This window comes from Molothrus aeneus, chromosome 3 (assembly GCF_037042795.1).
Source record: "Molothrus aeneus isolate 106 chromosome 3, BPBGC_Maene_1.0, whole genome shotgun sequence".
NCBI classification, from domain to species: domain Eukaryota; kingdom Metazoa; phylum Chordata; class Aves; order Passeriformes; family Icteridae; genus Molothrus; species Molothrus aeneus.
The window spans coordinates 68,713,151-68,734,917 of record NC_089648.1 but is presented as its reverse complement, the minus strand read 5'-3'; the positions used below and the strand labels follow the sequence as shown (position 1 = coordinate 68,734,917).

General features: G+C 46.6%; 1 protein-coding gene across 1 annotated transcript in view; it reads right to left on the bottom strand.

The window, feature by feature from the left end:
• The window catches only part of SCML4 (Scm polycomb group protein like 4), a 65,318-nt gene extending 45,412 nt beyond the window's left edge, over positions 1–19,906 (bottom strand). The window contains exon 1 of the mRNA XM_066545820.1: positions 19,794–19,906. The gene's annotated coding sequence lies outside the window, so the exon portion shown is untranslated. The remainder of the gene's footprint in view (positions 1–19,793) is intronic.
• Between the last annotated feature and the right edge of the window lie 1,861 nt (positions 19,907–21,767).

Below are 21,767 nucleotides of genomic sequence, written 5' to 3'. Positions count from 1 at the left end.
TGGTCAAACCTCTTAGAGCTCCTCACCACATGTGAGGAGCTGACACACAAGGCCCAGATGAACTGTGCACAGCAGAATCTCAGTGTAACATACTTGATTTGATACAGCAAAGACATTGTCAACTTCAGTATACAAGCTCTTGTAATTACATTTTATTACAAGCCCAACCGTGACTTGATTCTCCTTTCTTGTGTGCTGAGGGAAATGTGAGTGCTTTTGGTGGCATTTGTTGTCACACTGCTGCAGATCCTGTGAGGCAAAGGTGCTCCCCAGCAGCAGGGAAGGGCAGCAGACACACAAAAACTGCTCCTGCCTGACAGTGAAGGGTCACAGCAAGACCTTCCCTGACAGCCAGGACGAAGCTCTTGGGCAGGCTGGAAAAACACACAGTCAAATTGCAGGTTGGCCAAAGAGGTCAGGGGGACACAGGGGCTTGTCTGACTGCCCCCCAGCAAAGTCAGGGTGGAATGAGTTTCCTGGGGCAGCTCTGGCTGCTGCCACAGCCCAGGCTTGACCCACAGCTCAGTGCTGGAAAGCTTGGTGGGTTCAAGGCAAGTCATGAGAGTTTGATGAAATTTAAGGGCAAATTCAAGGAAGCAAATTACAGGCTACTAACAAAGGCTCAGGAAAGCACTGTAGTACAAATAGCTGGGGAGAATGCTCTGGGAGGGAAATCAGTGTATGTTTGCCCTGTCCTTGTACTTTTCCAAATGCACTAGCTTTTGGATGCCCAAGGATGGTGCAGCTTCAGTCTGACCTGGGTCTATCACTTTCGTATTCTTAGTTTAAAAATAACAGCAGGAAAATGGCTTCTCATCACTTAATGCAGGGCTAGGCACAGGGTAACCTCTCCTGACTTGTCTCTCAAACACTGTCATTTGGAAATACAATTTCTAACCCTGCCTTCCACGTTGCCCCATCAGAGAGGAGGCAGCAGGGAAACACTTCTCCCCACCTTGGCAAGCACTGCAGGAAGGGTAAAGTCTCATCCCCTCCTGAAGCAGAGGTTCATCTCTGGCTTCAGAGGATCCTTAGGAGCACCCTGTGTACAGCAGTCTGCCCTGTGGGATGCCAGGGGTGGGGAGAAAACATTCCCTAGGCCAGTGCTGAGCTGTAGGATGTTTCTCCCATGCTTTGCACCATGCACACCTTGCACCACGTGTTGGTGTGTGTGCTGCACAATTAGCAATGCAGGTTGGAAACTACAGCTGAGAGCAGAGGGAGCTATGGTGCATTTCCTCCCAAGCTGAATGTTTTTGATGGACTGCAAAGATCCATTCTTAATAAAAATAAATGTCTGCAATAAATGCAGCTTTTAAGCTGCACTCCAGTAACTGCAAGGACTGAAGGTAAAAACACCACATTAAATTTTATATCGTCAATTCCACAGGATGATCATTTAAACTTGGTTTATACCAGGTCTCATGCAAACCTGTGCCTGGACAGGCACAGGGATGACACATCAGGAAGGAACAAACAATTCCTGCTGTAAGCCAAAGGAGCATGCAGGGGTGCAGTCAAGTAGAAAATGTGCCTGTTCCTCAGCAGCTGAAGGAGATTGCCCTTCCCTCCCCTACACCCATTGCTCCCAGCTGCAGAAAGACTCTGACCTGTCAGCATTTGCAGCCCTTCCTCCAGCTCTTGACTCCTGCAGAGCTTTGTGTCCCACTGATCTGCATACCCAACAGTGGTACGTGGAATATGGAAAAGAGATAAACTTCTTGTGATCTTGTCTGTCTTTTCTTCAGATGCTGTTCAGGAAAGGACATTTGTGGGGGAATATCCCATTGTTAAACAAGAGGGAGGGGATACCTTTCAGTCAGTAACATGACTATTTTCCCCTTTTCTCTGCGCACAGCAGGGCAGCCCTTTGACTGTGACCGCTCAGAGAGGATGGTCTGAGGAGTAGGTGAGCAAAAAGAAAAGCACTGTCAGATCCAGAAGCCAAGCTTTAAACCTGCCTGCTCCTCCTGGGAAGTATTCAGGGACATGAGACATTACACATCTCTTCGTCGTGAATACCAAAGCAGCAGCGCAGAGTACATGAAATGTAAGGGTTTAGTGAAGCAGACAGGAGGAATTTTTGCTAATAAAAGCATTGAGCCAATATTCTCTGCATGTCTGTATGTGATTGCCTAATGACCTCTCACGGTGAACACCCATTTCACCATTGCTCAAAGAAAGGTCAGGATAATTTTTATCTGTGGCACAAAGTTCTTTTACAGTGATTTGCAAACCACTTCTCTTTTCTTGCCTATTGCTTTGGGGATTGAAATGAGAAGCTACTTCTCTGAGGGACTCTTTTGCTCATTTTGACCCCAGGAAGAGTATTTCTACATAGAACTCTTGAGACTGTCTAGCCAACAGGATATAAGTAGTAGACAACCTATTTTCCCAAATCAATCATTCAAGAAAAAACCCAAACACAAATATCTGTGCTAGCTGTGGAAACCAAAAATGGGATTCATCCCACCTAATTTCAAACCCCAGTTTATCTTCATCTCATTATAGTTGCCTCTGGTCATTTTAATGTGATACCCTGTGTCACATCTGCCAAAATATCTCACACACTTCAGGTCATATAAGTATGTGAGATATTTCCATCTAAGGTGGCACTAGATGACTATTTTAGACAACCAGACTTAGTAACAGATTAAGAGACACCCAAATGCCTACATTCAAACACTTGGACACAGGTGTCTCCATGGGTGCTGGATGTCTGACGTCCCATGGTGTCAGGACAGATGTGGCCGGTACGGCCAAAGGCGCAGGGATGTGGCCAGATATAAATGGTTGAAGTTGTCCAGATAGAAATGTAGTTTGTGGTGGCTCTCGGGTCCACTGATCAGGTCCAGTTTGTCCCTTCCTTGTAGACATCTGTATTTAGGTGTCTTAAACCAAAATTTTTCTCATTTCTGAAAGTTATCTATTTTATACCCAACACTAGGATGAAGTTTATCATGTCCTATGTGTACTTGCTTCTTCTAATTATAAAATGAGTTCAGAAAAACTCAAACTCATGTCTAGATATCTACAAGACCCTTGTGAATCCTGCACTTGGTTGCTCATGCCTGTGTGCAGTGGGCAGTTCTGTGTTGTCCCGTGCTCCTGGTTAATAGTGCCTTACATTGCAGAGGAAAGAATTGCCTTTTTGAAAGTGAAAACTCAAGCTTCCTGGGTAAGAAAGATGAGATTCCTGGGCTTGTTTCCGCCTCCTTGTCAGGTTACAAGTTAGGAACTTACTATCCTTTCAGTGCCTCACTTCTCCCACATGTCCCACAGAGTCCCCTCCAGGGGCCAGAAGACAGCCAGACAGGGAAAGCAACTTTCCTGGGACAAGGCCAGCTGATTGCAGGATCCAGGCTCTTCACACTCCCATCACCCATACCCAACCACTGCCAGAGGTTGTTTCTCAAGGAAAAGTGAGCAAAATATTTCAGTACCTCACATTTGAATAAATGAATATGTTTACCCCCATAGTTCCTTGAGTGGTTTGTTTTTGCCAGCTATTTAATGGTTTAGACATTTTCAGAACCAGTTTAGAAAAGCTGAAGAAAATGCAAACACATTTTCTTCTTGAAGGCACTCTCAAGAAGATTGGTCCTGAGGTATTCAAAGAGATATTTGTGAGTTTTCCCTACATGGAGCAGTGCTACAGTGAAGAGTGTACCCAGATACAAGAGGGATGAATGTATTTATGTTCAGGACTGTAAAAACATGGATTTCTAACGAGCTGTAGTCTCTTGTTGGAAGTCGTAGCCCCGTATCATCATCTCCTTGCAGCACAGAAGAGATTTAACTCTCCTTGATAGAACTGAAAGTAGTTGCAGCGTCCAAAACAACATTAAGTGGCATCTGTCACTGCACAGACTTTGTGTTCTTTGCACTGGAGCCACTGCGTCAGCAAGGGACACTGTGGGAGATGACAGTTTTCTTCAGTGACACCACTTTGTACCTGAGATACACATGGCAAAAAGTTGGTTCATTTATTTAGTTTACTTTCCTGCTGAGCAAGACTTCATGTATTCACAGACTCATGCTGTCCTTCACTTCTCATATGACTTTTCTTGCTTTGTTTCAAACAGACCTGATGGAGCACAAGAGCAAGGGGTGCAAAGGCTGCAGGTGTAGTGGAAATGTGTAAAAGATGGAGATGTGAGACCCCAGTTGTTCTCTTATGAGACAATGAGAGCAGAATACACAATATAAAAGTTTGATGCTGGGAAAAAATCTTGTGAGACCTGACACCCTCTCAGACACCAGAATCAGGCAGTTACAGGTCACCAATGTCACCATCTATAGAAAACCAAGCATTCCTGTCTCCTCTGCTCAGGAAACTACCTGAGGCTGTTCCTATAAATGCTGTGGTTGACTTTTTGCCTGCCCTGTGGGAGCTGAAGGAGGTGCAGCAGCCATTCTGGGCATGGGTGGCACTCTGCTGGTTGGCTTTCGCATCTTGGAAATTGCCACATTTCTCTTTGCAGGTGCTTTCGGGCCTTTGCACCTGCATGTCTCCAGTCCGTGCTGAAGGTTACCCTGCAACAGCAATTGTATAGTGCTTCATCAAATGATTTGCCAGAGGATCCAAACCAAACCGAGTTAAAGCAAGAAAAGACCCTTTTACACTTGCAAACGTGTCTCAGTGCAGCAGAAACCCATCAATGTGTCTGCCACAGGTGCTTTGCTGGCTGCTCTAGGCTCAGGAGTGGCAGAAGGGGTCCTGCAACAGGCTTGCTCTTCAGGTGCTGAGAGCAGGTCCTGGTATTTCCAGTCGCTGCATTGGGGTGGGAAAGGACTGGCAGCATGCAAGCAGTGTCTGTGCTGTATCCTGCCCTCTTCTCCCTCTCAACATCTGGGTGCCTTAATGAAAAGACAGGGAGCTGGTTGAAAAAAACAGAGGATTCTTCAAAATCCAGACAAAAATTGTTGATGGTGTCTGCACCTTCTGTTGTTACTAAGAGCAGAAGAAAGGGAAAATAGTTCCCAATGCCTTCTTAGAGCCTGATTACTTTTTTTTTAAGTTAAATTCATCAGCAGTGACAGTGCTGTCCTTGAGGAGGTGTTCTTTTGAAGGATAGCACCCTGGTGACAGCAGGTAGAGCAGTAGCTGCATGCCCCTTCTCACTCAGGTTTGCTTAATGAGCCAGAAGAACCTGCAAACCCAGGCGAGAATGGGACCCCCAGGAGCAGCCGAGGCCAGCCTCGCCTCCTGATCTTACCTTTCTTCATTTGGCCTGACAGTTTTGTTGCAGATGTGCAGCCTGTAGCAGGGAGTTGGGGGAATGAAACTTGATGGAGAGTGAGTGAGTACAGGCAGAGGACCTAAGGAAAGGTGAAAAATGGATAAGCGAGGCCATGTGAGTGGCAAGGGTCACTCTACAGAGGTGGCAAAGGCAAATGTGCACAAAGAAGGCACAAAGAAAAGGCAATTCCTTCCTTCCTTCCTTCCTTCCTTCCTTCCTTCCTTCCTTCCTTCCTTCCTTCCTTCCTTCCTTCCTTCCTTCCTTCCTTCCTTCCTTCCTTCCTTCCTTCCTTCCTTCCTTCCTTCCTTCCTTCCTTCCTTCCTTCCTTCCTTCCTTCTCTCTCTATCTTATGTGGAGCTAGTGGCCCCACTTCTGACATTGCAGAGAAGCAAGAAGAAATACAGCAGACTTGGTGTCCAGCCTTGGTGAGCTGCAGGTGTGGGAGGGGTTCCACTTGCAGATCTTTGCCTCAGACTGTGGTTTACCATTTGCAAGACAAGGTCCCAGAAAAACAACTTGGATCTCTCCCTTCATTGTCCTGAGACCTCCTGCCTCAGCTTCTGTGTGTGCACAGGTGCCATTTTGTTTTGCTAAAACAAACTTAAAATCCCCTGTCCTGAAATCCTGGGGGCGGTAAAATGGGCTGCTGGGGGATCTGTCCAGGAGCTGTGCAAAACTCCCTCTGGGATCTTGGAGAAGCAGGATGGAGAGCTAAGGCCAAGGGCTGAGTCTTATAACTTTGGTATTTATGATACAAGTAGAAGCTTCTGCAGACTTCCAAGCTCTGCTTGCCAAGCCTTCCTATCAGGCTTCCTCCACTTCATTTCCTTGCCTCCCCTGCCTGATCTGAGCTTCCTCCCCTTGGTGCTGACAGGCTGCAAAGTCTCCAAAGGAAATAGGTGCTCTCCCCCACTGCCTCCACAGCCATCATACTCCTTCTTAGGTGGCTCACAAGACCCTTCATCCATCCTCAGCATCCCTCTGGATATAGGGATGTGTAATGGAGGGCTGCTCCCTTTCCAGGCTGCAATCAGCCTCCACTGCTTCTCTGCTACCCTGCCTTTGACCATCGGCAGTTTGGGACTGAGTGAATTTTCCAGTGACTGGGAAGACTGTAATATAGAGCACATCATTCCTCTCTCCCTGACCTACCAGCTGTGATTTCCAACAAGATCCTCAAGTTTCAGTTTCCTCAATTCTAACCCCAAGTGCTGGAGTTGCATAGGTGCCCAGTATGTCTGACAGTCTGACATTAATTAATTAAATAATTAATTAATTATATGGCACTGAGGCTGTCATTCTGAACCAGCAATTTAACTTAAAGTGGTCTGATCCCTGAAATCATCTGTACTTAACAGAAAGAATCCCTAGAACAGAAACTGGAGTCAAGTTGAAAAACTCCCTGTCTTACTCAGATTCAGGTTAATAAGAAATATAAGCAAACTTTATATGGTAAAAGAGAAAATTGTCATGATGAACAGCTTGAGGTGGTCTGGATGTTTTGTGTTGGCATTTATTGCCCCCTCTGCTACTCTCAGTGGTTTACACACTGCCATCCTGAGTTACCTTGGCAAGTAAGTACATTTCTAATACAGAGACAACCCCTGTCCTGAGTAGAGTTGCCATAATTCCATTGTGAGCTCCTTGCTCCTTTCTTGAGCTCATAATATGGGATAAAAGCTCAATTTTTCCTTCCTTTCCAGATTATATCTACTACATGGAATCGCTGGGGCTAACGTGCCTGTTTTGGGAAAAAGGTGTGGAACTCTCCCCTCTTTGCCACTGAAATGTGCCTTGCAGGCAGTCCCCTGCTTCTCCAATTGCCCACAGATGTTATCCCAGCAGCATGCTGGGGAGCTCTGGGGGGCTTGGCTGCCAGGCCCAGCCCCCTGCTCCTGCACCAGCCCGTGCGCTGCCTCCCATTCCCCCGCCAGGATCAGCCAGCCCCCGACTCTGGGAGGGTTTCCCATGCATACCAGAGCTGACGTGCCTACCACAGATATCTGTCCCAAGAAATAAATTTGCCCCCTAAATCTGAAGAACTGATATTACAAAAGTCAGTAGGGAAATATCTTTTTTTGGGCAGAGGGCAGAAATTTCACACATTTCTCACATAAAGTTAACTTTATTCCTTAGGGATGTGATGTACTTTTATATTACATTTTGAGAAATAATACTTATAAAAGATTCATCGTTTTCTGGCATAAACTGGAGTAGCTCTTACATTTCTGTCTTTGGAGATTTCAGGGACCACAGATTCTGAAGATGCTGAAAGCTTCCACTTCCATGCATGAGAGATACATTTATATTTAAATCACATTTTAACATTTTAATTGGACAGCATGAATAAGAGGTTATTAATTTAATAATTAAGTTCAGGAATAGAAAAGCATGTGCATTACTAACTAGAGCCTGCTGTATTAACCTGGACTGTTTGAGAACTGGGTGGTCAGCCCAGTGCCACTGCTTCCCACTCCAGCAGAAAAACTCTGGCGCCTCAGTGATCACTTGGCAGGCTGGCAGAGGGTAGTGGGGAAGTTTCAGACCATCAGCTGTGATTTTTTTGCTGGCATACCCCTTTTGGGAAGGTGAGTTCTGGCCACCCACAGGCTTGCTGTCTGCCTGGACACTGGATCTGTCCTTCGGGAAGGCTGCAGGTGGCTCTCAAAGTGCAGATTAGATACATCTGGAATAAAAGCATCCTGGGAAACTGCAAAGTATTACAGACCTAATACTGAAGCATAGGAATATCATGCAGCAAGTTTGCAAGGAGCAGCTCACTGTGACTGGGGAGCAAAGCTTTGCTAACTGGGGCTGATTGTTAAAGGACAAGCACCCTAAAGTTCACCCGTGTTTGACTATATCTGTAATTTATTTTCTAAATAAATATATAACTTTGACTTTTCAGAACTGTTTTGATCCATTTCCTCCTCCAACTAACCACCATTTTCTGTTTTCTCAATGATTTTCACATTGTGTTTGGCAACAACCCTGTTTTCATCACCTAGAAACTCAATATTCAGAGCAAAACCTCTCCAGCTGGCTCCTGTGTCAGAGCCTGCATACCTTTGGCAATAGAATCTGCAAAATTGTACTGATTAAATGTCTGCTTTCACTGCTATTTAAAAAAACACACCCCAGGTGAAAGGTCTCTCTGAATGAATTTTCAGTTGGTTTGTGCTTGCAAGGGCCTGTCAGTAGAAGGCACCCTTCCAAACCTGATCCGAGGGCAGCTAACAGAAATCTTTCAGACATTTTACGGAACCAGAGTTTGGCCCCTGTGTAATTCTGACAGTGGCTGGTGAGAGCAAACACAGAGCACTAGCAGAGGGCATAAGTGCTCTTGCAGTACAGCTTAAACCTCTGCAACAGGGCTCTGTGGGACCAGAGAGGAACTTGCATTGCATATTCAGTCCCTGCACACAGGGATTTTTTTCCCCGCACTGCATTGAATTGTTTACTGGTGCTCAAGGTGTCACTGTTTTCATATTTTCTATGTCTGTATCACCAAATTGGCCAGAGATTTCTAGAATGGCAATGTCTTCCATTCCTGGCTACATTTCTTCTTACTAATTGGGACAGCAGCTCAGGTAGCAAAGACAGCTCCTCACAGTTCCATGGAGATACCAGGGGCTGCCAAGGAAGAAATGCCTTCAAGCACAGGCTGAGGCACACGGCAGCCTGAGGCTGACAGCAGCCACCCAGGGCAGCATATTCTGATGGACCACAGAGGTTTCTGTGCTCAGTGGTCACAGGGGCTCTGAGAGCTGCTCAGTGTCTGAGGGCAGCCCCACCATATGGATCACCAGAGGAGCAACACACGGAATGATTGGTGGCACCTCCCTTCCTCAGGGAGACCTCCCTCCATCACCTGCCAAGCACAGTGGACACTTGGTGAGAAGGGCTCAGGGTGTCTGCACAAGCCCTGGCCAGAAGGGTGGACTGTCCTGCTCCCCCATCACCTTAATCCCCTTAATCAAAAGCCTTCATAAAGCCCCTCCATGCCCCAGGCACACTGCTCCGCTGCAAAGTCATTTAAAAATTGTTCAATAAAACATTTCAGCTTTTAACCTCTTTCTTCTGCCAGTGAGAAAGCACAAATGAATATGAGACAAATAAAATATCTGCAGGTCATAGTCCATTCTGCCTGCCCCTCTGCAGGGGATGGTCACAGTGGATGGAGGTAAGTCATCCTTTTTTATTGTTTGTGTGTGTGACCACATAATTTATGAACAGATCATAAGCTGTTTGTGGCAGTGTGTGAGACAACTAGTATGTATCTCTTCATGAAATCTCTGTGATATTGCAAAGGAAAAGAAAAAGCAGATTGAAAAGTTTCTTAGGTCTCTCTTGAAAATCCAAACCAGTCTCTAAATGTGGATCCTGTGTGTTTCAGATGCCCACAGTAGAACAGGCAAAGTGGCCCACTGCAAACTCCTCCCTCTGCAGCTTAAAGTCCAAAATCAGTTTTACTTTCTTGTGGTGTAATTCACACAGGATCCAGTACAATCAATGTCATCATCTCCCAAATTCTTTGTCGGAAGCCATTTTCTCTACACACAGTTTATCCTATTTTCCTTGCAAATTTCTCCCTTATCAGGAGGCTGTGGCATGGTGCCATCCATAGCACATGATGACTAAAGCCTCCTGAGTACCTGGAAGAATTTTAGACTTTATTTGTTTAATTTTCGTCCCACTTTCCTCTAATTTTACATTCCCTTATGGAGTCTTCTGGCCTTCCCAGCCCATCCTTTCTCTTCTGATGCTTAAAGGCACCTGTGTTAACCAACCTGAGCTGCCCCCTCTAGCAATCACAGGCAGCATGACCAGACTGTCAGACTTTTCACTGTCCCAAAATTAGCATAAGAAACTGACATATGGACTGTTACTCTAGGCAAATGTGACCTTTTCAGAGGCTGACTTTATTTATTTATTCTGCTGCCATTTATTTCTGAGATAAAAAACAAACAGAAAAGTCAGGGATATAGTGCACTGTCTCCTGGACCTACTAACAATAAATAATTACAATACCTCTACTAGCAACACTTCTTCATTGAGCAGTAATTAAGATTGCAGTCATAGCCTGGGACACAGGCTGAGTACACAGCAAGACCATCATTAGCTTTTCCAGTTCCTCTACACTTTCATTTAGGTGGTAAAGGGCCAGACACGAATGCCCCTGTGGTTGTACATGTTCCTGCATGCTGGCCCTGATGGGAAAAATAACTGAGTGGCACACACAGGCCTGTTTGCCATTGGACCTGTACATCACATGTTTCTATAATCTCACATCATTTCAGGGAAAACCAGCTTGTGTGAGGTCTTAAAGCACACAGATGGGCATGCATGGCAATTTTTGCCTGCTCTGGAAAGCTCTCTCCCTCTCTGGCCTCAGGGACCATTTCCCTTGGCACAGCCTCCCACAGGGTTTGCTGTCAGCTGCACTCTTCGAGTCGTGCTCTGGGTCCCCCCTGAGCACACCTGAGAGGGGCTGGAGCCTCACTTTCCTCTCCCAGCTCCCTGCCTGCTCTGAAGCTTCCACCCAGGCAGGAGGATGGGCTTCTGTGTGCTCATCATCCCCTCCCGTATGTCCCTCTGCAGGAGACCTCTGTATCTGCAGAGCTAGATATTAATGAGTTTGAGAGAACACACCAGCTTCCAAATTAATTAGAATAAATCACCCACTAGAAGTCTCAATCAGTCCTGCTCTCCCCATTTCAGGGACGAGGCTGCTCCTGCCTACCTCCACATCACATATCCCAACCTCCCTTCATTTTCTCCTCATCATATGGCAGCTTACTGCCTACCCAGGTAAATAAAAACTGCAGCACAGAATCACAGAAACATTTAGGTTGGAAAAGACCTCAGAGGTCATGGAGTCCAACTGCTAACACAGCCCTGCCAAGTCCACCACTAAACATCAGCCCTTCCCTGGACAGACCCTCTTGCTGCATGTGTTCTGAGCTCATGGAGAGACAAAAGCCCTGGCACGAGGTTACTGGTAGCTCTCCTGAGCAGATCTTTCTTTTTGACAAAGACAGATCCCTGAGTTTCTTTGCCATCTCAGCATCGGTCCCTGAGGTCAGCAGAGGCTGCCACTGCTAAGCGTGTAAAAATAATGTGTAAAGAAAAGAAACAAATCATGATTTGTGCAATATTGTCTCCCAGTTCAATAATCTCATTTAATTAGAAATCAAAGGTAACAACCATGGCAGGTAAATTTAATATATTGAAGACTGAAGGAATTTCACTCTCTCTAATAATCTTGTTGAAAAATGTCCCTGAAGTTGCAGGTTTCTCCCAGGTGTCTCTCCCCATACCACACAGCTCCATCCCAAACTAACCATCCCAGAGGACTGGCACAGGCCACCAGCACATTTTGTGTCTGCTAGCAGGGTGCCCTGACACACCCAAGCTCACGAGTGCAGGAGTAGAAGGAACACAAACCTATGGTAACACAGGCTCAGGAGCAGGCTGAAACAGCGACACTGAGGTCAGTCCCATCAGCCTTATCACTTGATTCTTTTGCATTCCAGAGCAAATTTACCCTCATCTAGTCAGCTGTGAATAAGAGAAGAGCTATGTTTTCTGGTTTTTTAGCATCACACAAGAAACCCATGTTCTGAGAGGCAAGGATATTTGCACAGGCTTAACTTCAGTGACCTGATGCCACTACAACAATCCCAAGAGGAACACAGCATGTTAACATGTGTCCAAAGGTTTTTGAGCTGAGCTGGGAGTGCAGCAGGACTTGCACCCCCCAGGCACACTGCTGACTTTCACACATCTGGAAAAAGTGGAAAAAAGCCATCTAGAGGGGGAACAACAACAGTTGTTTTCCCAGAGCACACCCTGCCCACGCCTGCAGCCTCCCCAGTGAGGCAGGACCAGTCCAGAAGCCCTGGGGTCTCCAGGCAGGCAGCAGCAAAGCTCCCAACATGCAGGGGGACATCCATTTTTGTGAGAAGGGAGACAAACTACACCACACACGTGGGTAGAGCCCAGCCATGCTGCTCACTGACCTACACGAATGGGACTTCCCAGGTGGGAGAGGGAAGGTAGGAGAGCCAAGCCTGACACAACCAGAAGGGTCACTGCAGCCCCTCCTGAAAGGTAGCAGCATTGGGGCACACAGCAGAGCCTTTGGCTGGGAAATGGGGAGCACTCCCAGCCACAGTGGGAGCTTAACAGAGACAGAGGAACCCATCTTCTCCTTGCTCTTGCCTTCCACCAAGCAGAGCTGCCCTCACTGCCATGTGAAATACCAGTTCAGCCAGGACTTAACCCTGAAAAACTTCCCTCTTCTGTGTCCCAGGGACTGCAACCACCTCCAAATGTGTGCCAGCTCAGAGTTGACACAACAACCTACACAACAAGCAGCATCCTCTCTTCCCAGATTTTTAAGGAAAACTGCTCATACATCAGCACCAGAGCGGTGGTTTAGATTGCTCAGCGTCCTCTTGAATAACTAAGCAGCAGTGAGTAATATGTATTTACATACATTATGGTCTATTCCCCCAGTGGAAGGCGATTTGTGCAGATAACTTCCATTAATGTTAAAGGGAGTCATTCACATAAATCCTTGGCACATTAATGGCCCATGAGCCTCCTCTGTGTAGTAGTTCGTGTTGCTGCATTTAGCGAGCGCGATAGGAGCGTGGCCAACTTAATATGCAAATAAATTCAAGTATTTACTGAGCCATAAGAGATAGTTACCAGGCACATCTCATTCATCCTTTACAGGGAAATAGATGGAGGTTGCCAGATTAAATCGGGAGATAAATGCTACAAACATTTTTTTTAAGGCAACAGGGTACTGAGCCTCCACATATACATAAATAATGATCATAAACAGTTTCTTGAATACATCCCCTCTTCTATTTGTTTTTACTCTGTGAGTGTCTTTACTACACATCTGCACTGAAGCACCATTTGTTGCATTGCTGTTGCCTGACAGTGGCACAGGAGTCCCTTCTGTCCCTCGGGGATAGAGGAGGGCCATGCACCATCCCTGCTCACTCACTCACCACCTCCTTGGCAGCTGCACAGCTGCAGGAAGGGAACATTCTCACTTTGAAAAGATGGGCCACCCACTACAACTCCTTTTTTCCCAGCACCCTTCCTTTATCGGCACCTGGTGCAGGAAAGACAGGTGAGACTTTTTGTGCCGTTTCTTCTCACAGATGTTCTCTTGAGAATCTGCACTGGGCATTTGCAAAACAAGAGCCCTCACCAGGTCTGTACTTTTCTGAGGCAGAAAACAGACATCTTCTGCGGAAAACAGATCTTAAAAATGCATCAGATACAGTATTACTGAAGTCCTCCTTCAGTTCCCTCTGCATGATTTAAGATGCCATGCCAAATGGATGTGTCCTCAAGATATTTCTTCCTAGGGGTAATGAATGAAGTAACACTGCTTCACTTCATTCTTTCTGTTGGAGAACAAGGAAAAATTCTCTATCTCTATTGCCCAGTTCAATAGGAAAGTTCCCATGCACATACAAGCTCATGGAAATATGCAGATACATATATTAAAATGCCTTATCTACCATTAGACTCCACAGCATCTGCTGGGCTGCAATCTTACTGATGCTGTGGGTTTTTTCATAGGAGTCACCAACAAATCCCTGAAGTGATCCTGGAATCCTTGTCTTGGCTCTGGGCTGGTGTATCTGCCCAAGCCTTAGAGCACAGCACTGAGTGTGTGCAGGCATTTCCCTGCAGAGCCAGAGCCAGGCACAGTGGCAACTCAGCTCAAAACCAAAAATTATAACAGAGACAAAAGAAAACTTCACAATCTCTCAGGTCCTTTAATATGGAACCCCTATTCGTAATGTTGCCCTTTGGATTTTTCCTTATCTAAAATCCCAGAGCTCTCTTTTGCCCTGTTCAGTGCCTGTGTCTCCTTTCAAGATCTCATCTGAGTACCATCTCTGGCCATGTTTGAAGACCTCTCCCAGACCTTTATTTCTGCCTCCAGTCATGTTTCTCTCCCCAGAGTGTCCACAGGTCTCAGTGGCTGCAAAGCACCAATGTGTACTTTGGAAATCACATTGTTTTACACACTAATCCTGTAAACCAGAAAGCAGCTTGTGCCTCCTTGCTGCCTCCCCAGAAGAGTCTCCACAGCTGCTTGCAAGGTGCAGTGCAGATCTCATGGCTCAGGTCTGTCCATTCTGCCCCAAATTCAGGCTGCTCTGGGGGACCAGGGAGCAGCAGGTGCCCAAGAGATGACCTTGGCAAAGGGACCCAAGGTGGCAATAGGACACCCAGCAAACAAGACCAGTGGTGGTCCCTCATTCCCACCTTTCCTTTCTCTTGCCTTGAAAGACTGAGTGTTTGAGTGACACATTTTCTCTGACTGTGAGTTTACAGAGTGCCTAAAACTCACTGGAGCCTCTCAGGATGACAACTACCATAATTCTCAATAAATCTCCCTGTGGTGCACAACAAGGTCTTGGATTAAAAACCTACCTGTCTATGGTGTCTTTCCTGACAGGCAGGCAGGAAGGAATCATTGGGGGCCAATGCTGCTTACGGCTTTCAGGCCAACAAAGACTTATCCTGCATTTTGGGGACATGGTGGTTTACATGTGACTCACAGCTCTTTCACTGAAACCTCAGGTGTGTGACACCTGCAGGAAGATGGGTTGAAACAAGAAAGCATCTGCACCTCCTGCCAAGTAGAACATGATGCATCTTGTGGTGCCTCCCTCACACAGGTGGAAGCATGGAGAGATGGAGGCAAGCATCAAGAGAAGGTATTTACCCAACAGAGAGGCAGGGCAGCTCTTGGGGACTCACCCCTCAGCCAAAGGCAGCATGGGCGCACGTGCTGCTGGTGTCTGAGGAGTGTCACAGAGAAACACAGCTGGCTTTTCAAACCACTGGAGATCACAGGGGATGCCACAAGGATGCCTATCACTGCACATGCTGTGGCATTAACCTCCTGTAGTTGTCCCTGAGAAAGCAAGGCTTGCACAGGTGCCAGCAGAAGTCCAGCAATGGAGCAGCTGCTACTCCCTGGCACTCTGTGCTGAGGAGGGAGCAGTGTACAGAGCCCAACACTGCTTCAGGTGCAGCACCAGCTCCAGCTACCAAGGAAAGTGTATCTCTACCAGCATGTGTCTGGGGTAGAGCTGAGATGCCTTAGCCAGCTGCCCGTCTCCCAAACCACGACCCCGGGGCTGCAGCATGGTGGCAGGAAGGTAGGCAGGGCCTGTGTGCCAGGGCAGGGTTAACAGAGGGGTGACACAGGGCCTCCCCCTCCCCGTGCCAAGTGCAGCCCCTTCTCTGCTGCCCCAGCTGCAGCAGAGCTGTGAGAGCAGCCAGCACCTGTGTGTGGGGCAGTGGGGAGCAGACCCTGTGGGAGGAGCAGGGTAACCACAGCACTGCGAGCGATTGAGGGCACGGCTCTGAATGCTCCCGTTCAGTCACACCTGTCACAAACACAGAAAATGCCAGCCAATACTCCTGGGAGCCCCATGTATAAAAATACTTGAAGCAACGAGAGCAACAGCTGGGCCCTGCAAAAGCTTTTGTCACTCTGGCATTTGGAAAGCCGAGCGCGCCGGCAGCAGTGCATGCGCCAGGGAAGAGGAGCAGGAAACCAGACACATAGTCCTGGCTGCCCTGCCAGGGGTGCTGGAAAGGAAACCCCAGCCTTTGTGTCTCACACCCAAAGTGAGCAGAGTAACAAACTCTCGCAGGGGGAAAGGGGAAGGCTAGCATTTATAGCACCATTTCTTCTGTACAATGAGAATCCCCCCTAAAGATGAGGGCAGTATAAACTGCAGGGCTACAGAAAACTGTTCCGTTCAAGAGGAATTATTCATCCTTCAGTGGAATATAATTATGCATCCAGACTCTCTTTGGGCAATCCTTTATTCAAGCCAAATTTACACTATTTCCTAAAGGGAACAGTCAATCTTAATGAATGACTTACAGGTTCATAATCTTTAATAAAACTTTATTAAAAAATTACATCAGAAGTTTAGAGGTTTAATAAATTTTGACTCCACCTTCACTGCACATTGCCTTTTCTTTTGTTAATTTCTTCATTCTCATCAATAGAAGTTGGTGCAAAGATGCTAACTTCTTAGATTATAAATTCTTTTCAATTTTATTTGTCAATAGCAAATTAGCCAGTACCTTTAGTGCACCAATATATCATGATTGTGTTCAGCAGAGCAGCGTGTAATCTCCTGACACACAATTTTGAATCAAGTTTCTTTTCTAATACACAGCAAAATAAAGAGAAAATTTTGCTTCCTTTGTACAGGAAACCAATTCCTCATGCGGCAACTTGTTATGACAGAATTAATGCATGTAATTAATTCTTCCCTCCAAGGTGAGCCTGGAATATTTTTCTTTGCATAAGTAAAGCAATTATTGTTCATTCTCACTGTGGAGAGCCATCACCTGTTAAACACTGTAGCTGCTCTTAATGGTCAGCTGGAGAAGTCAGCTGGGAGTGTTTTATATAAATAAAGCTGACTCCTCCTTTGCACCATTTTAAAGCTGTAGAGGAAGAAGTAGGGTAGGATTTTAGGGTATTGGGGTATATTTTCTCATTGTTACTTTTTTTTTTAAGACACCATGTGGCCATCAATTATAGTTTATGAATGTGAACTAAAACCCCCTAAAGAAAACAGGGCTTTGCTGACTTCAGTGTTACCAAATATAAACATTTAATTTCTTTCAATTTTCAACAGAAATCATTGCTGGCTTGCTCTCATCGAGTATTTCCTGAAGATCTTCCTTACCCCAAAATGTGCTTTTATCCCTTTTATTTACTTGCCAGGTGTGTGTGGATTCCCAGCCATTTGCAGGAGGAGAGCATGCCTCTGCCTCCAGCTGGAAGTACCCTGGGGGTTTCCAGAATAGTGCTAGGAACATGGGCTAGCCTTAGTGATGTGAGTTCAGTTCACTGCAGGGAGGGAACCCACTGAGAAGCAGTGATGCAGACTCATGGAATATCCTGAGTTGGAAGGGACCCACAGGATCACTGAAGTCCAACTTCTATGATTCAACTTAAATGAGCTAAATTATCCCATGTTTTACTATTGGGTTTGAGCTGGCTCCCACCAGAGTTGGGTGCTGGGGGAGTCCAAGGATGCTGACAGGCACCAGCATGGCCAGGGATGAGGAGGATGGATGCATGCCCACTGAGGCCAGCCCATGTCCCAGCAGAGAGGCCCTTGCCCAAGTGCCTCCCCGCAGCAGGGCTGGCTGGGGCAGTGGGCAGGAGCCCAGCTGGCAGGGCTTGCCTGTCTCCTGTCACCAGGATGTGAATGGACAAATGTCCCACACCCCACTTCCTCATTCAGCCCACAACCTGACCTCTCTTGCTTTTTTCCTTTTCTTTAGTATTACCCAAATTTGAGGGAGGAAAAGGTGTTGGGGAGACATCTGTGTAAGGTCACATCTCAGGCTACTGAACCTCTGGTACCACAATCAGGTGCTATATCATGTTTCTCTTTAAAAAAAATTTAAAATTATGTTTAACAAACAAAACCCCAAATCTTTGTGTCATGCATGGAACTAAGGGAATGGTTGACGGAAAGCATCCTATTGCAATTTCTTCTTTCTAGGTCCCATCAAGCATCTGTGCAGTCATGTCTCAACCCTGCAGGTGAGAAACCTCATGGCAAGTCACTGAATGCCCAAGAAAGAAAATTGCCACTTTCTACCCACCCTTTCCCACAAAACATAAGGAAGTATTTGACTTAAACATTTCCAATGGACAGAATAACAGAAACATCAGAATTATTCCACTCACCAACAAAGCGTTTCTCAAGGTATACCTTCTGCAGTGTTCTGATTTAATTCATCACATGTATTTTTCCTCTTGGTAGATTTTTTTCCCAGTCCCTCTTTCACACTCAGTCACTGAAAAACTCATGCCCCTAGCAGTCTTTCTAATCTAAAGAGCAGGTGCAGCAGCTAACTAACTTTTATGATGGGGCAGAGGGGCTCTGCCTGACTGGGAAAATCAGTGTGACATCTGAATTAAAATACAAAGTCACCTGCAGCCAGAGAGAACTGGGAGGCACCGCATCTAAATAAAATTACAAAACCTGAACTTGCATATCTCCAAGCCATGTCCTCAGCTGGTGTCAGATGAGGCTGGAGCCAGGGAAGTTATGCTGATTTATACCAGTGGTGATTGAACCTGGTGTGCTGAGCTGCACCAGGGACTAGCAGCATGATGGGGTGGAGAGTGCTGTAAGTACTCCTGTAGCACAAAGACACTCTTCAGATTCAAACCCTGCTCCCACAAAAAACACCATCCCTTTCTCTGCTTTACTTCTCCCATTGTGCCTTTATTCAATTTGAAAAGCCCTTGGTCTGTCCTTGAGAAAAACATCTTCAGAAGCCTCTTTGAAATAAACCCAGGATTAAAGAGCAATCCCCCTCCAAGCAGAGCATTCAAGCAACTTTCCCTCCGCAGCTCACCGGGTTAACTTTATTCCTGCCACAAGCCCCACACGCACCAAACCCCAAAGCAACTTCTTTCTGCCACACCGCTGCTGTCAGCCGAGCCCCAGGCAAAGCAAGCAGCCCCCACAGCCCTCCAGCAGCGATGGAAAGGTGGAATTACTCACTGAACCACCCCACAGCCCTCCAGCAGCGATGGAAAGGTGGAATTACTCACTGAACCACCCCACAGCCCTCCAGCAGCGATGGAAAGGTGGAATTACTCACTGAACCACCCCACAGCCCTCCAGCAGCGATGGAAAGGTGGAATTACTCACTGAACCACGCCGGGCTTCACCCTCAGTCAGCGAGCAGTGGCTGCAGGGCTGGGGAGGGAGCAGCAGGGCTGGCCAGGTGCCCGCAGGCATCGCATGCCCCTGCTCTGTCCTCCCCCAAAGTTAGCTTTAAAACACCTGGACAGGCAGACACAAGCAACTCCGCTCAAGTGTGCTCCTCAGTGCCTCTCAGAAGCTAGAAGCCTGTTGGTCTCAAAGGAAAAACCCAGCCTGCAAACAGTATTGCTCCCTCCAGGTTTCAGTTAGACGTAAAAATTCAACTTAACAGCTGGTTTGAAGATATGAGGAGATTATAATTAAACTCATTGCTCTACGAACTATACCAAAACCCCAGAACACCTGACATCTTTGCTGTCTGCTACATATATTGCAATATAAGTTGCTTTTAAAATGGAAGAGACATTTACCTTGGCAGCAAAAAAAGAAAAGCCACTTAGATTCAGGTTTGGAAAAGCCCAAAGCCACACTGCATGCAGAGTGCCCTGTAGCCAGAAGTCTCCACTAACTCACACACACCCCCACGCAGACACAGACACTGCACACGCTGGCAGCACGGGCTGATCTCTGCCTCTCTCCCAGCAGGAACTGCTCCCAGGGCTCTGGAAGGATGTGCTTTGGGGAAGAGAGTCTGCAGCTGAGGAGCTGCAAAGTTCACACATACACACAAACAGAACAAGAACTGCCCTGACAAGGCTCAGCGACAAACACCAGGTGAACAAGAAGAGGAAGAAGAGGAAGAGGAAGAAGAAGAAGAAGAAGCATGCTTTCCCCTTACCTATTTCTTAGGCTAAGACACTGAGCAGAGTCTTTAGAGAGCCTGGGCATTGGGACCCAAAGGACAGAGGACTTTCAGCACAGTCACAAGGACCCAGCAAAAGCCATCTTCTCCCTGTCTTTTAGCACAGTGTAAGTCTCCAGCAGCTCAGCTCTCCAGCTGCAAACATCTCATTAGACTAATGCATTCAGCACAGGCAGAAAACTCAATTTACCATAGCTACAGCAATGAATTTCCATTACGATGACAGCTTCAACCACATCATGTCCGGATAAGCAGCCAACCACTGCCTTTTAAAGAACACACGCATTTCACACGCAGAAAACGAGGCCTGCGTGGCGGGTTTCCTCTCCCTCTGCCACCAGATTGAGAAGGAAAATTGTCATTTCTTTTTATTTTTGGAAACTCTGCAACCTGAAAGGTAGAGACATTTGGACTCTTCCTGCCCCCTCTCCCCCTCCTCAGAACAGCCCTGTCTTTTGCAGTACGGTGCGCTGGGCTGCAGTGAGAAGAAGGGGTGTTTGCAACATTTCTGGTCTCACTACCCCTCCTCTGTTGCCATGGAAACCGGAGTGTAGCATCAGCCCTTTGTCCCACTCCTGCAGCAGCCTGGCCCGATGCTGAGCTTACGTGATGTGCCACGGATGGAGAAGGAAGGAGCAGCCACTTCGGTTTTGATAATTTCCATGGAAATTGGGGGAATGGTGCCTGGTATCTTTCTGCCAGAGGCATTGAGGGTGTGTGCACAGTGTTGCTCACACACACATGCACCTGTACACAAACTCACAAAGTCGGCTCTGTGGAGAATCTTACAGGTATGGCCAGGCAAAGATATCCATAATATACAGAAATTGTATAACTAGGTATGGCTGCCATGCCGTGCTGCTTGGGCAGAATGCAGGACTGGATTTGCATTGTATTGCCAGTCACTCATCACAGAAAGTACCAATTCCTCCCTTGTTTAGCAGCCCTTACCACCAAAAAAAGAAACAAAACAAAACAAACAAACAAAAAAAAACCACCAAAAAAACCCAAAAACCTAAACAAAAAACCATGTGACAATAAAATTCTGTAGTACACATGAAAAATAACGGTTGTAATAATCCTGCCATGCTCCATTGACTGTGCCAGATCAAATTATCCCAGCAAAGGGGTTTGTCACAGTTGTTTGTGAGTGCTGCACAGCTCCCCACTGCCCACTTCACACGCTTACATATATTGTTACTCAGTATTCATGGTAAGCCAAACGTGCTTCTCACCTCTCTCTCTTTCCAGTCCCATGGATGCCTCACCAGACAGGCTTGGCCATTTTTTCTGTTGGTTTTGTGGTTCCTGCACACTGGTTTTGTGATAGTTGGGCTGTCTGGTGTTTAGGGGGAGTTACTTCTGACTTGCCACCACAAGAGATGAGATAAACATTAAGCCTGTTTTATTTACCAAGGAAGAAGGGGAAAAGCAGAAAGCAGACATCCTGGGCTCTCTGCTTTCTCTTATTTGTACCAATAAGAGCCAGGGCTTTGCTGGTCCGCTTCCCTGCCAGTGGGGAGAAGGGCCAGCACCTACTGTGAGCAAGGTGAGATGCTCAAGCTCGTTCCCACAGTCTCTTGCAAGCACAAGGTCAGGAGGATGGCCATGGTATTCTTTGTTTCTTAGAGTTATGGTTAGAGAAAAACTCTCTGCATTTAAAGAAAAAAATGAGGTTTGGTTAATCCAGGAGAATCAAGGTGGCATTAAGTTGTTTTTTGGGGGTTTTTTTGCTTGCATTCCTATAAGCTTGACAGATACTGTAGGTGTGAAAAATATCTTATCAGCAGAGAATTGGAACAACTGTTTTCTGTCTTCTGTAAGTGGTGTACGAAACCCGTGGTGCTCACAAACACGCTAATAACAAAGCACACAAATGCTCTTCATCCCAGCCTTCATCCTGGCAAAGACCTGTAATCCCTCATTTCCCCTCTTCTGTTTTCTTTTTTT